Source organism: Patella vulgata, chromosome 4 (genome assembly GCF_932274485.2).
Source record: "Patella vulgata chromosome 4, xgPatVulg1.2, whole genome shotgun sequence".
Classification (NCBI taxonomy): Eukaryota; Metazoa; Mollusca; class Gastropoda; family Patellidae; genus Patella; species Patella vulgata.
The window spans coordinates 8407519-8422365 of record NC_065882.2 but is presented as its reverse complement, the minus strand read 5'-3'; the positions used below and the strand labels follow the sequence as shown (position 1 = coordinate 8422365).

At 37.8% G+C, this 14847-nt stretch overlaps 1 long non-coding RNA gene across 1 annotated transcript in view; it reads left to right on the top strand.

Moving 5' to 3' along the window:
• Positions 1–7547, top strand: part of LOC126819142 (uncharacterized) — a 47205-nt gene extending 39658 nt beyond the window's left edge. Inside the window, exons 4-5 of the long non-coding RNA XR_007679516.2 lie at positions 1833–1883; positions 3947–7547. This is a non-coding gene — a long non-coding RNA (uncharacterized LOC126819142). The remainder of the gene's footprint in view (positions 1–1832; positions 1884–3946) is intronic.
• Positions 7548–14847: the final 7300 nt, after the last annotated feature.

Below are 14847 nucleotides of genomic sequence, written 5' to 3'. Positions count from 1 at the left end.
AACAACTCTAATTCATAGTATTCTAAACATTAAAGGGTGCTAAATCGCTAATTTATGATATTCTAAACATTAAATTAGATACAACAGTTCTCTGTGTTCAATTAATAAATGCTATTTAAACAGTATTTTATTCTAAACATGGTTTTTAAATCTTGTGAACATTAAAATTATTGTCTTTGTTATTGCGACGCCCATAATAGAATTATTAATAAACGTTATTGTATTTATTTTTTTATTTGAGAAAACATTGTCTAAGTATTTCAATAATTCAAGGGTCTTTAGCTGTGGAAGGGAACCAGAGGACCCGGAGAAAACCCACGAGGTTGGACAGGCGACCCTCCTCCTTGTCACGTACAACCGTGGAATCGAAACCACACCAATTGACTCAATGATAGAACTTATGATACAGCGTACACGCGTTAAAGTTCGGCTATCCAACCCCACATTAAAACTGGAAGCAATGAATTATTTTTGCACAAGGGTATTGCAATGAATTTTTTTTTGCACAAGGGTATTGGTGTTTTCAATAAGAAAGTAATGATATTTGCACAATAAGCTCAACATTCACAATTGCGAGTTTACAGGAAGACCCCGGGGAAGAACGATCTAAGTCACTTTTTCAATGAATCCCAGTTATCGGCGCCATCTGGTAGCAAATTGTATAAGCTTTCTGTGGAACAATCAATTTCAGGTAAAAACGACCGGAGTCACATCGACAAAAACCAAGTCCCTTCTGAAATTTCCTCCCGGACCAATACGTCCATCCTACCTTTTATTTGACCTTAATTTGGCTGGAAAGTGGAAGTCAGTTGTTATACTAGTAATTATGATTCGTATTAAACATCATTTTGAAGTTGTAATTAAACCCACTCGTTGTTCTGTTCGCGTCAAGCAGTCTCGTCCAATAGTTTGTTTTGCCTTTTATGCGAAAAGACAAAAATGCGACTTAGATCGTTCTTCCCCTGGACTCTTCGGATATCTGGCGTTTATGGTCCTTTGTTTAAAGGGACAATAACACTCTTGCTGGCTTGACAGCTCCAGAAAATAAAAAATAGCCTTATTCTAAGTACATGTGTTAGTGTCCTACCTGTTGTGTAAATTATCCATTAAATCCTATTTTACTTGTCCAGAGGGTTCAAAAATATTTTTTAAATCCAAGTTACATTTGAAAAGCTTTACGTCAGCCTTTTCAAATCATTTAGTTGATTTTTTCCAATTTTTTTAAATTAGGCGTGTTAAGATGAAATTTGTATCATCAATTAATTGGAATATTGTAAAATAGTACAATTTGTTGACCAGAATAAAGATTGGGACATATTATTCAGTTACAACAAGAGTGGTATTGAGCCTTTAAGGACGTAATTATATTGTTATATAATTATATTGTTATATAATTATGGTATATATTCAATTTGAAATCTTACGATTACTCGGCCATTTTGTTTGAATCTAATTTCACCTGTCATTACCTATAACCGAGATATATGTAGGTGAGCGAGCCGATAATGTGTAATTTTAGTAAACGTGATTCCATCATATTCCCCAAGCCCATCTCCCCATACAAATTGTATCAGTAAAATTGTGTACTCAATCTAATAAGGTCAAAACGAAAACAGCGTTAAACGCAGTTATGTAAACACCACTTTTGTACGGAAGCCAAGCAAACCTTCGCTCCTGGAATTAATCAGAGTTACAGGAAATGATACCATCATTCCGTAAAAGTAATCACAACACAGTAATGACGTGGAGTAAAATTCTCTATTCACTGGTCAAGTTAAGGTAGTCATTAGGTCTATTTGATCAACTCGTTTATATAGAATTTTTATTTGCAGGTGACTCGATAACGGACAATCCTGGTGAAAGAGGTTCGGTTAATCTTTACAGTAAGTACAGTAAGTTTATATATTTAGAAAAAAACCCCAAAACAACAAACCCTGAATATATTATCAGTATAAACGTTAATAAATAAAATGGGTTTAAGGTCGTGTAGTGTGCTATATGTGTAGTTTAATGGTCGAGCGCGAGACTTTAAGTAATTGAAACAACAACTCGGGACTAATACCCCTCGTGTTGTTTCCATATATATGAGCAACCTCGGCTGCCCAACCCGGAGAGAGAGAGAGAGAGAGAACCATATGTTAGTCCCGAAATAACCTTTGTTTTTGTCAGAGAGAGAGAGAGAGAGAGAGAGAGAGAGGTCATTTCAGGAATGACATATGGATGGTTCAATTTTTATTTCAATAATTCGCTTGCGTGTAGGGGTCTTTAGCAGTGGGAGGAAACCGGTGGACCCGGAGAAAACCCACAAGGTTTGACAGGCGACTTTACTCCTTGTCATGTACAACTGAGAATTCGAAACCACGCCTTAAGCTCGAGACCATTAAACAACTTAAAATACAGACACTCGCACGTGCTTTGCAATGAAATACGTCACGCGGGTCCAATATTGCAACTAGTATAAATAATGTACGCTTGGTACACTGCCCGTATCATTTTTTGAAATAATGGTTTGCCAATATCAAAGGATGACGTCAAATCTGTACTTTTAGGGCGAATTTCACCCTGATATCGGCAGTCAATCCTGTTGAAAGAGTTTCGGTTTATCATTACAGTGAGCATAGTTGATATATTAAAAAAAATTAAAAAACCCAACCAACCCCTCAAAATGTTATCAATATAATTTAGAAAAAAAAAAGTAAATTAATGAAATGGGGTTTAACGTCATATAGTGCTGTACTATTGTCCTGGTCACGAAAAATCAAAACAAACATTATAAGAAAATTTAAAAAAAAAAACCCAATGTATACTATTTAGAGCAATTCATCGGTAACGTAAATGAAATGAAATGGGGTTTAACGTCCTACTGTTCTGCTTCGACTGGGTTAATGAAACCGGGCATACGCCATACAGTGTGCTATGAGAGAAATTTTGCCCGGACAGCAGCAAAAAGATCCCTTGACAGTTGGAATTTGGAAATAAGACTAGGATGTAGCGCCGCTGCCTTGGCAATATTTCCCTCATAACACACTGTATGGCGTATGCCGGTCATCATTAGCCCTGTCGGATGAGAGAAACAGGACGTGAAACCCCATCACATTTCATTCCCATCGTGTCTTGTTGACAGTGGTTTAATGATGAAAGAAAACCTATTACGCCTAAACAAACCTTGCACAATTTCTCAAGATAGCATTTCACCACATCTTCATAGTCCCCAAGAGAGGTTGATTGGCTTAATGCGGGGATTAAGGTTTAATCTCCGCAAATCTCCTGACATCCATGAAATCAGTATTAGAACTGCAGTAAAACCTCCTGTTGAGTATAGTTTCGTAATTTGACCATAAAACCCCGTAAACTTAATAAGCCTATGACCAAATCCATTGTTGAATAAAGTTTCGTTGGGTAATCTGACAAGAAGAACTTAACCCAAATTGTAAACCGTAATAATCTTAACAGAACACAATTTTTATGGGAAACAATCACCAGTTTTATTCTGAAAGTCCAACATTGCGACAAGTATCGTTATCCAAACAATCACATTTTACGTCCGCTTTCACCTTGGATGATATCGCAGATAATGATATTTAATGTGTGTGAAATAACTTTATTTAACGTCTGCTACCACGTAGGTGATATAGCAGGCGGTGAAATGAAATGGGGTTTAACGTCCTACTGTTCTGCTCCGAACTGGGCTAATGAAGACGGGCATACGCCATACAGTGTGCTATGAGGGAAATATTGCCCGGACAGCGCCACTACGGCCTACTCTTATATCGAATTCCAACTGTCAAGGAATTTTTACGTGCACGTAAATGTGTTCACGGGACCTCGGTTTTTCGTCCCACATTTGACAAAGCAAACTTGGGGTCAATATATATGATATTCCCGGTGAAGCCATTTAAATACAGAGATTAAATTATCTTACCACGATTTCTTCTATTTTTTTCAGGTTGTTATGTTGAAAACTGTGTGCCTGATTTTATCGAATGCTCCAGGACAAGTGGCGTAAAAGAGATATATGGCACGTGCAAACTTCAACATAGGGCATGCGCTAAACAGTGTTGGACGATTTCGCACAACAGCGGCCTATAATATTGGCAAGAGTTAGGCGTCAGGCCCTAATCACTCACGCAAATTTGTTTGTTAACTTTTAAGGGATTGTGAAATCGTATCATTTTTACACAGGCCCTTCAATACGTTGCATCTAGTAGCCCCCCCTCCCCCCTCCTCCCCCCTCCTCCCTCTTTTAATTTATCTGTTTGTTCCGTATGGACTTTACGGTTGGTTGGAGGTTTTATTACTGATAAGAGCAGACATTATTCAACAACAACAAAAAACACAACGTCTTTTAAACGAAACGAATAGAATCGAAACTTCATTTATTATATGGTTTGAAACAGAAGCTGTTTGTGTAACCCACTAGAAGGGGTTTAACAATTGCATCGCAGGATGCCAGATGATAAGAAGACAAACGATCCGAAAACCAAACAGCATCCGTACATCGATGGCTAAATCTATTTGTTAAAGTCAGCTCAATTTTTGTCAAGGTCGTTGAGATGTAAATAAGGTTAGGGCACGTGATTGTTGGCGAGATGGTAGGTTAGGGTTATGGTAAGCATTGGGGCTTAGGGTTACCGTTGGAATTAGTGCTAGACTTGTTTACATCTCGTGACCAATGACGAAAAATTGAGCTGGCCTTATCATTTAGTACTAACCGTACATCGATGATGAATCAACATTTTCACTTTTTTGTGTATACATTTTAAAAATTAGATGTGCTTTCTGCTTTTTACCTACCTTATTGCATTTAAATATAGGTGTAAAGTCTAGAATTACATTTACAGGTGTGTTTTCTGCTTTTTACCTACCTTATATTGCGTTTTAATATAGGTGTAAAGTCTAGAATTACATTTACAGGTGTTTTAGACTGTATTTATTAACATATCATATCGTTTGTATATAAATATGATTTAGTCTTGATTTCCCAGCGTGCTAATTTTATCACAGGCCCATGTCACGTGAAAAAATAGAGAGATTGGAAGAATGGGGTTTAACGTCCACTTAACATAAGCTAGGTCATTGGGGAAATATTTCTATTTCATTAATTCGCTTAGGCGTATTTTTGTTGTTTTCTATCAGTGGGGGCGTGGCTGAAAACAACCCACGCGGTTAGGCATATAGCTCCCCCTCTTTGTCATGTACAAGGCTAGGGTAGAAACATGACCAAATCTAGAAGGTTCGGTAAGTGTCTCTGATCCTTTGTATTTAAATACCGGGGTGGAACTCACGACCTTCCATACCTGACAGACACTGTAATCTACAACAGCGCACGTGTAAGACCCCCAATTCAATGTGTATGGGTGCCCAAAATGTGTTTAAAACAGCTAAACCTCCTTGATTTGAGTCAAAATAAAATGTTGATTTGGGTTAATATAATGTGTTGTTTGGATTAGTGATGGGACAAGGTCCGAACCACGCAATATTTGTTTCAAAATAGAAAGCGAAAGTCGACTTAGTTATTAAATGTTAGTTCCATTATTGATTTCCTGTGTCGACAGTAAAACAAAAAAATAGGCTGTATCTCAACATTGGCGTTATCTTTACAAAATCAGACATCATCGACAATTTTATATCTGTCTTAAATTAAAGAGGTCAAATCGTTAATACACACCCCGGGAGCAATGGATCTCGATATTCTGTGAAAAATAATGGGCCTTTAACTGCATGATTCGTATTGTATGAGTAATGTGCATTTAAGTGCATAGTTCATGTCCAAGCACTTCTAAGTGTATCGCACGCTAAAGAGATGTTTAATGTTTTATGACAGTTAGTGGATGTGTTAGCTATGATAGTAGATAGCATTTTGCCTGGATTGCCATACTGCGCAGACAGAGACGAGGCTTGCGCGGGGTCAGCGGGGTGGTTGCCCTTAGCGCAAAATTGTTATGGGGTTCTAAATTGCAAACGAAAAGAATGGTTACGTCAGTAGTTTTACGTGTACTTGGGAGGCAGGGGGTCGATACTGGACTGGCATTAGGGAGTCATGGCGACCCACGGGTTAAGGGTGGGGGGGTCAATAATTGTCATGCTCCGGGCTAAGGCAACCACGTTACTACACCGCTGTGCGCAGCTTCAAGCACCTCACACGAACCACGACTGCATTGCCACGTAAAATGCAACTACTGTGTTGGGTTATACAAAATGGCGAGCTCTCTCATTTCAATAGTAGCATAGCATAATCCCACGATTTTTAATAACATCCAAAGACATAATAAAGCTCTTTTATTATTGTTGAGGTTCTAACCAAAATTATATCAATAACACGATGGAAAAACTTTTCAAGCTGATACGGAAGATCTTCCATTATTCTACCTATACAAATACAATCTAAGGATTTTGTAAATATATCTTAGTTTATGGAGATACGGGATTAAGCCCACGGTTTTTATTCAGCCAGCACAAACATCTAATATTTGCAAGTATCTCTGATATTTCGAAAGATATTATCAAACCACATTTCATCAGAAAGTAATTTCAGTTTCCTGGATTGTTTGACACATTTAATGCGCTCAAAGATTTTCTTCCATAAAAAGAGTTATTATGGTCGCAATCCCCATTTTGATTTCTGAAAGCACGTATTCATTCCTGTTATTGAATATTTATACAGACTTTACACTCCGTCTCCGAATTTCCGATAATTTTGGATTTTTGGCGGCATTTACTGAATCCAGTTGTCTCATTAGTCCCACCCACCCCACAGCATCGTCCATTGTGATGAACATGGCGTAACAACGGTTCCGTGTAGTTAAAAACAGTATGGCCGCCATCTCCATTTTGATTTGTAAAGCACGTGACTAAGGCTCACCTGTGAATGATGTCCTTTTAAACCCGCTTTTAGTACAGAGTTACCACCCCCTCCTACCAATGTAACCTATTGAATCTAGCTGTATCACCTTGTCAAATTCGTTAGCAACTAATTCTTTAAAGGCTCAATACCACTCTTGTTGTAACTGAATAATATGTCTCAATCTTTATTCTAGTCAACAAATTGTACTATTTTACAATTTTCCAATTACTTGATGATACAAATTTCATCTTAGCACACCTAATTTAAAAAATTGGGAATATTCAAGTACATGATTTGAGAGGCCTAACGTAAACCTTTTCAAATGTGACTTGGATTTAAAAAATATTTTCGAACCCTCTGGACAAGTAAAATAGGATGTAATGGATAATTTACACAACAGGTAGGACACATAAACATCTAATACTTAGAATAAGGCTATTATTTATTTTCTGGAGCTGTCAAGCCAGCAAGAGTGTTATTGTCCCTTTAACACTAGTATTTCTCAAATTGTTGTACTATAGTAGATTTATCATGTTAATGACCTATGTTCTTGATTCTAATCTTAATTTTTATTAAGATTATATCTTTGATTGTATAATTGTAAATTACAATAATTCGAATTTAATTTTGTGGCAAACCTTGCTTTTACGATTTTTTTTTCTCTTTTATGATAATAAATGATATGCTATCACAATGCTACAAACGTGTTATGTCTTATGTAAATACATGGGTTATAGCCGTGATTCTTAACCAGTGTACCGCGAGGTCTTCCTGAGTGTGCCGCGAAATTTTGAACGGGACACTTAAGAAAATGAGAAAAAAACAACAAAACACGTGATCCCAATTGAATATTCACTGCAGCGGTGTCTACTGATAAGTTCATAGCTGTGTTTTTCTTTATTTAATTTGAGTCTTTCTATGTGTCTATGACTAATCTCTGTTTACGGTTGTATGCCGTCTGACTTTCCATGTTTTTATTCTGCAAAATTCAGCCAGGTGTGCCGCTATTTTTTTCATGTGTTCCAATGTGTGCCGTTGGCAAAAAAGGTTGAAAACATCTGGGTTATTATATTCTGTTTCAAATTAGAAATGAAATGGGGTTTAGCTTCCTACTTTACTGCACAGACCGGGATAATGAAGACTGTGGTCACGGTGGGTAAGACGCTGGCTCGCTAGCCTGAACGGCGGGTGTTACGATAGATCACTGCATTGGCCGAGAAAGTTCATCCAGATTTTCCGGCGTGGTTTCCCCTTGTCAGTGATCCAGGACAAGGACAGCTGTCTAGTCGTTCTGCTGGGACGAAAAACCGAGGTCCCGTGTACACATTTGCCGGAGTGCCGCTGTCCGGGCAAATTTTCCCTCATAGCACACTGTATGGCGTATGCCCGTCATCATTAGCCCAGTTCGGAGCAGAACAGTAGGGCGTTAAACTCCATTTCATTTTTTCATTTTGCTAATGAAGACCAACTTCAATAGAAAACTTGATCTCACTTTTAACTCCGTATATCTTATCAAGGCCTTCACGTAATACCCTGCATGTTTCGACACTAAATGTTGATTGGGTATTCACCTAGCTTGAGAGCCTAGCAGATTCCTCGATCCAGCCAAAATGTCTACCTGTGATGATCGAGTTGCACAGTTCAAAGTTCGTTCAATGTCAAGGTTTCCGTGGAGGTCGCTATGTCAAAACCTATGAATGGTCGCTACTCTGAGTGGGGTGCAGCCGTTGCCTTGCCCCAGGGGCATAGGCGTACGAGCTGGGGGGGGGGGGGGGCTCGGGCGATTTTGGGCACCAAATGCTGGGAAAATTTGGGCACACAATTGTACTTTGTAAAAGTTGTATAAAATAATATTGCGTTCTTGAATGTGTCCAGTTTAACAGCGAATTTATTATTATTATGTAACATACTAAGAACCTAACTACATTTTTTGGGCACCAACCACCACCGCCCCCCCCCATTCAAACATTTCCCCGTACGGCTATGCCCAGGGCCCATAAGAGTCTATGGGGCCCATGAATATCAAGGTTCAAAATTGAAATGGTCAATTATGCATGGTCTTTCTTATTGTTCCTTTGAATCTTATATAAGTATTACAAAAGTTTTTGCTTTATCGCAATCTGCTAGTGAATCATCTAAATATGACTCGTGTTGGAAAACAACGGGGGATGTTGGGGGGGGGGGGCAAAAAAAGGTCTCGCCCCAGCACATTTTTTTCCTTTTTTCTTTCACTATAATAGTGTAAAAATAGATAATGTAAAGGGTATTTGCAGAAAATTTCCGTCAAATTGATCCACTCTGAACCGAGAATTTAGCGATTGAATTTTGGGCCTAGCCTTGATCATCAGTATTAAAGTCGGTACGATAAAAAAAACATAGTCTCGATTATCCATTTTTTAAATTTAATTATCAATGAATGCTGAGCAGCAGTTCGGATTCTAATCGAGTAAATATGTAACTTTATCTTAGCGAAACAAGCCCCCGATTATATACCCTCGGACAATAGATAAGCCCGTGGTCATACATGCAATTGTCTATTGTATCTCGTCATGGCATGCTTACTTACCAGTGCCTATTCCTTTGAAGTAAAGGAGTGTTCACAGATCATATGAAGTTGGTAAATGACATATGGGATTAATTACATGTTTAATTAGATCATAGCCAGTTCGTGCCTTAACAGAAGTTTATACAGAGTTGAAACGCCAATATCATATATACTCCTCAAAAAGAGTAGGGGATATTGAAATGCAAATACCTATGCAGGTTGCGATATGATAAATAGTCATGGACACTTGACATGCTTTGAGAGTATGTTCACAGATGAAGAATTTATCGCCCCAACAGAACCACTGAGCTGCACGTGCGACCCGCAATTTAGCGCCATACACGTCTACGTGCTGTTGGCATGCTTCAAATGGGTTTTACACAGCGAGCAACATGCTTAATGTTGATGGCCAAAGATCACTAAACATTTGCCCAAAAGCACGTATGAGGTTCACCATGAAATACTTGAGATACACAAGCTGGAAGTAGAGACAAGAAAACATGCAATTTTGGACTCTACATTTCAACCTAACCAACCTCTCAACTCTTGTATCCTTCCGCCTCAAAATCATGAATATTCACCAAAACCGGGTAGAAAATGTATTTTCAAACCCCCTTTTCTTCGATTCTACACCAAAAAGTCAACAAAAATCGCCATGCAAAAGAGGGAAAAAGGGAAAGGGAGAGAAAGACTAAAAATAACTTTTGCCCTACATTCGTTGGTGACGGCGTAGAAATATTTGGTGAGCTGTGTCCTATATAGGGATGAAACTTCAGGTATCACCAAAAAGTCTTTTTTATATGCTTCCCATATGTTCTGGTAACATACCGGTGAAAGGAAATCAAAATCAAAGAATAACTGCAAAAATGACTGCCCTTTAAGTATACATGCCGCTTTATGTACAGTAGTGCATCTCAGGTCCATGGGCCTTTCGTGCTAAAATTTAAAAATCTCTCTTATTAAAAACAGTATTTGAGTTCTGTGAAAAAATTAGACAAGTTACAAACAAATTACACAGAAAACACTCATAAGCTGGATTTTTTTTCAAAAATATAATTTTTTACTGCCATGTCATGAAAAATGTACAAAATTTACATGTAGCATCTTTCAAAAAAAAACAATTATTTTCCACTTTTTAGATAGCCAGGCAGAAAAGGGATATATATTTAGAAACCCTGGCCAATATACAAACAGAAAAATCACAAATCAGTTGCATTGATTGTAATATTAGAGATCTATACTCAAACATGTATCCCCACCCCCTAAATATGTCACTGACTGAATGAATCTAATCTTTGGTTGCAGAAGTAACATCATTAAAGCAATCTGTCTAATAGCTATGTTTTACCATCCCTGGCGAACATATGTACATATAAACTAAAATATGTGCAATAAATATGAATTATGGTTTAAAATAGGCCTTGGTGAAAGAAAAAAATGCCATATTTGGTCTATGGCCACCCCTCTCTAACAAAAGGGTCACAGAATACACAATTTTCACAAATTTGGGAAAATTTCAATGTTTTCAACATCTCAAGGCTCAGAAGCACCATACAAATCTTTATTGCAATTCTTGTGCTGAAGCAAGATGTCTGGACCTTTAAATCAATTGCCTGAAAAAATGAAGTCCAAAAAGTAATTATGACAGAGTTGACAAGATGAAGTAACATAAAAAAAGTAACATAAATGCAACAATCACCACAAATCCTAGACTTTGATAAGAAAATATTGGACATTAAGCTGACATTTACACATCTACACCAGTTTTATATTAGGGTGTGGTCTCATTGGCCTGACATGTCTCTGAGTTCTAAGTTTGACTTTAAACAAAACAGCTTAGAAATCTTTGAAATGTACAAAATAGCTATTTATTAGTGAAAAACAACATTCCTAGCTGTAATTCAACCACAAATTCCAATTACTATCATTTAATTGTCAACACAGGTGCAATTAAATCTCTCAAAACACATTAATAAAAAAGGTCGGGACATTTATAGCCTCTCTTAAGGAAATGGCGGAGTTAAAAATGGCTAGAAAGACTGGAATATTGCTTTCTACGTGAAGGAAATGCAAGAATTTAATGTTACAAAGAAGAAAAAAATGCTTGTTCTGGGTAAAACAGTAGCAAAATTGAGCCAACCCCTGTTTTGAACATTTTGTACGTTATTAACTCAGTTTTACAGATTTTCAATTTTCTGTGGGGCTATTTCTAAACCTGATAAACTTGTAGATCCCATCTAAGTTATATTAGCAATGAAAATCAGGGCCTTTTAGACATTTTGAGCTGCACGTGCGACACGCAATAGAGCCATACACGTCTACGTGCTATTTATAGCATGCTTCAAATGGGTTTTACACAGCGAGCAACATGCTTAATGTTGATGATAGACCTCGTTCAGGTCGTCTTAGAGCCACTACACAAGCCCAGGATCGATACATTCGTACACAGGTCCTGCGAAATCGAGGACAAACAGCCAATCAGCTTTCTGTACAGGAATACGAGCTACATGCAGCCCATTTGCATGCGCGACGACCGCGTGTTATGCCTCCATTAACTTGCCAGCACATGGCAAACAGGCGTCAATGGTGTAGGGAGCGTAGAAATTAGGCTAATCGTCGATGGACGTAATGTTCTCAGATGAGTCCAGATTTACTCTGGATTTCACCGATAGGGGTGCTCGCGTTTGGAGGCGTGTAAATGAGCGTCATGCTTACGTTATCGTCAGACAGCATGACAGATTCGGGCGTGGGTCTGTTATGGTGTGGACAGGAATCACCATGACTGGCAGAACGGACTTGCATATTGTTCAAGGAAGGGTCACTGGTGTGCACTACCGTGACCACATCTTGGCACCGATAGTTCTGCCCTTTGCTCAACGTGCAGGACCACGTTTCATCTTTCAAGATGATAAAACCAGTGCCCACCGCGCCCGTGTCGTGAATGACTACCTCCAGCGTCACCATATTGTCCATATGCCTTGGCCAGCCATGAGCCTGGCCTTTCCCCTATAGAGCATGTCTGGGACATGATCGAGAGTCGTGTTCGTCGACGTCAACGTTAACCGACAACACTGCAAGAATTGGCACTGCAAGAGGAGTGGGTCAGATTGTCCCAAATTGGACGGTTGATTATGAGCTATGCCACGACGAATTGCTGGATGTCTGAGAATTGGTGGAGCAATTACTCATTAATAAGACAAAAATCAAAAACGTCCATTTTCACTTTTGACAGTGTATCTCTTTGTGAGTGAAATGGGGCCGTCAGATAAGCCGCCCATATGAACTGTTTATGTTAATGTGTAGGCAATTGGCCTGTTATTAACATACACTGGTTACCTTTAATAAAACAGCAGTGCATTTCCGCAGTTTTGTATTGTTTCTGAATATCCCCTACTTTTTTTAAAAGTATATCAAAAACCAGCGGAGGTCTTAAAGTTCTAATTCTAAATGATCGTTCAATTTGATGAAAGTTATAGAGTACTTTGTCACAAATATCGCAGGCTAGCGTTGACGTCGAGAGTTGATTAAGGTCTTGTCATGTTAATAAATATCTAATTAATAATTTAGATAATATTTCAGGCCTAAAGAAAGATCTGCAATAGGCAGATTTAGCTCTTGCATAATACATGTTTAATAAAGATAAGATACAGCAAGAAGTTGTAAGAGCTTATCATGTCTTGATTAAACACACACCTGCTTCTCTGTATTGTTGTTTATTACAAATTTAACCCTCCTGACCCCGAATTCACAAAGCATTCTTAGACTTAAAGTAGCTACTGTCTGAGTCTTGGTAAATTTTAAACGGATTTCTTCGATTATGAACAAACTACTTAACTTTGGTTATTATAAACTTACCTGTGTGTTTGTAATCAACTCCCGTTCGATAAAATCCATTGCACAACTAATTATCACAACGATGAAAACAAGTTCTCTCTTGAAAAATTGAAATATCACAAACTTTTCCCAGAGAAAAATACCAATATGGAAGATGGTTACGTCACTCTGCGGAAGATATCATTTCGTATTAGGGGTGACAGCATAGGAAATTCAAGTACAATTACGACAAGAATCCATGACCACTCGGACCAAAGACCACTCGGTTCAAGACCAGTCGGACCAACTGATAGACCACTCAGCCCAAACAAATAGACTACTTGGACCATACAAAAAGACTATTCGGACCCAACAAAAAGACGACTCGGACCAATAATAAAGTGTTGTTTTAATAAATTGATAATTGCGTTTGTTTTAATATGATTACTCGAACCAATAATAAAGTGTTATTTTAATAAATTGATAATTGTGTTTATTTTAATATGACTACTCGAACCAATAATAAAGTGTTATTTGAATAAATTGCTAATTGTGTGTGTTTTAATATGACTACTCGAACTAATAATAACGTGTTGTTTGAATAAATTGATAATTGTATCCCAAATCGCAAAATATCGAGAACCACACTTGTAGTCACGTTTAAAAAGGGGCATATAAACGTCCGGTCTTCGTATTATTATGTGCTGTATATATTAACGCATCAAGGGCGGATAACTTGAAAACGTGTCTCCCCCCATATATATAAACCCAGGGGTTAGTGGGGTAGAACGGAATGAAACCACTGGGGATACCGCGAATGTGGAAAAAGTAAAATTAGGCTATCAGATAAGAACAGTATACCCGTATATGTAGAAACTGTCAAAAGTCTGGACATACCGAGTCTCATTGTAAATAAGAAAAAATAGATTGATATTTTTTTTTGGCACCATTATTAATTAATTTTAAAACTAATCGTTGATTTATTTTCCGTACACAAAATTGATAAACAACTCTAAATATAAGAATTCCGTATAAGAATTATTTGCTTCTTTGTATTGTGATTTAATAATAAATAAATAGCATATTGTCTAGCCTTATAATATAATTTAATTGGTCCGACTGGTCTTGTTTTGGTCCGACTGGTCTTAGTCCGAGTAGTCTTTGGTCCGAGTGGTCTGGATACCTACGACAATTGGCATTGAGTTTGAGCGTTCGCACACATAACTACCCGCATTCCTGTATTTAGTTACCGTCTTTTACATTCTAGTAAAATCTCTGCAAATTTTATAGCTTTACTTTTTGAAATATTTTGTTCTAATTATTTGATTAGCGACTCGGATGGGATTATTTACTTTTGAACACGCATGCAGCACAAACACAACTATACATTCGTTTTACGGGCTTTATCACACTTCGGTCAAAACTGTCGAATCGAGAATTAATGTTCCGCTTCTTACGGGGTCATACGGGCTTAGTAGCATTATATACCCACCCGGGCACCCAATAGACACGCTGAGGTCTGCCGCAACACGCTTAAAGATGTTACTGAAGCGGTTATTATTCGATCGAAAGAATGCGTATAAAATTAAAAATACACTCAGAGAATTCGGAGGTAAGCTTCATGATCCTTGTTAAATTATTTATA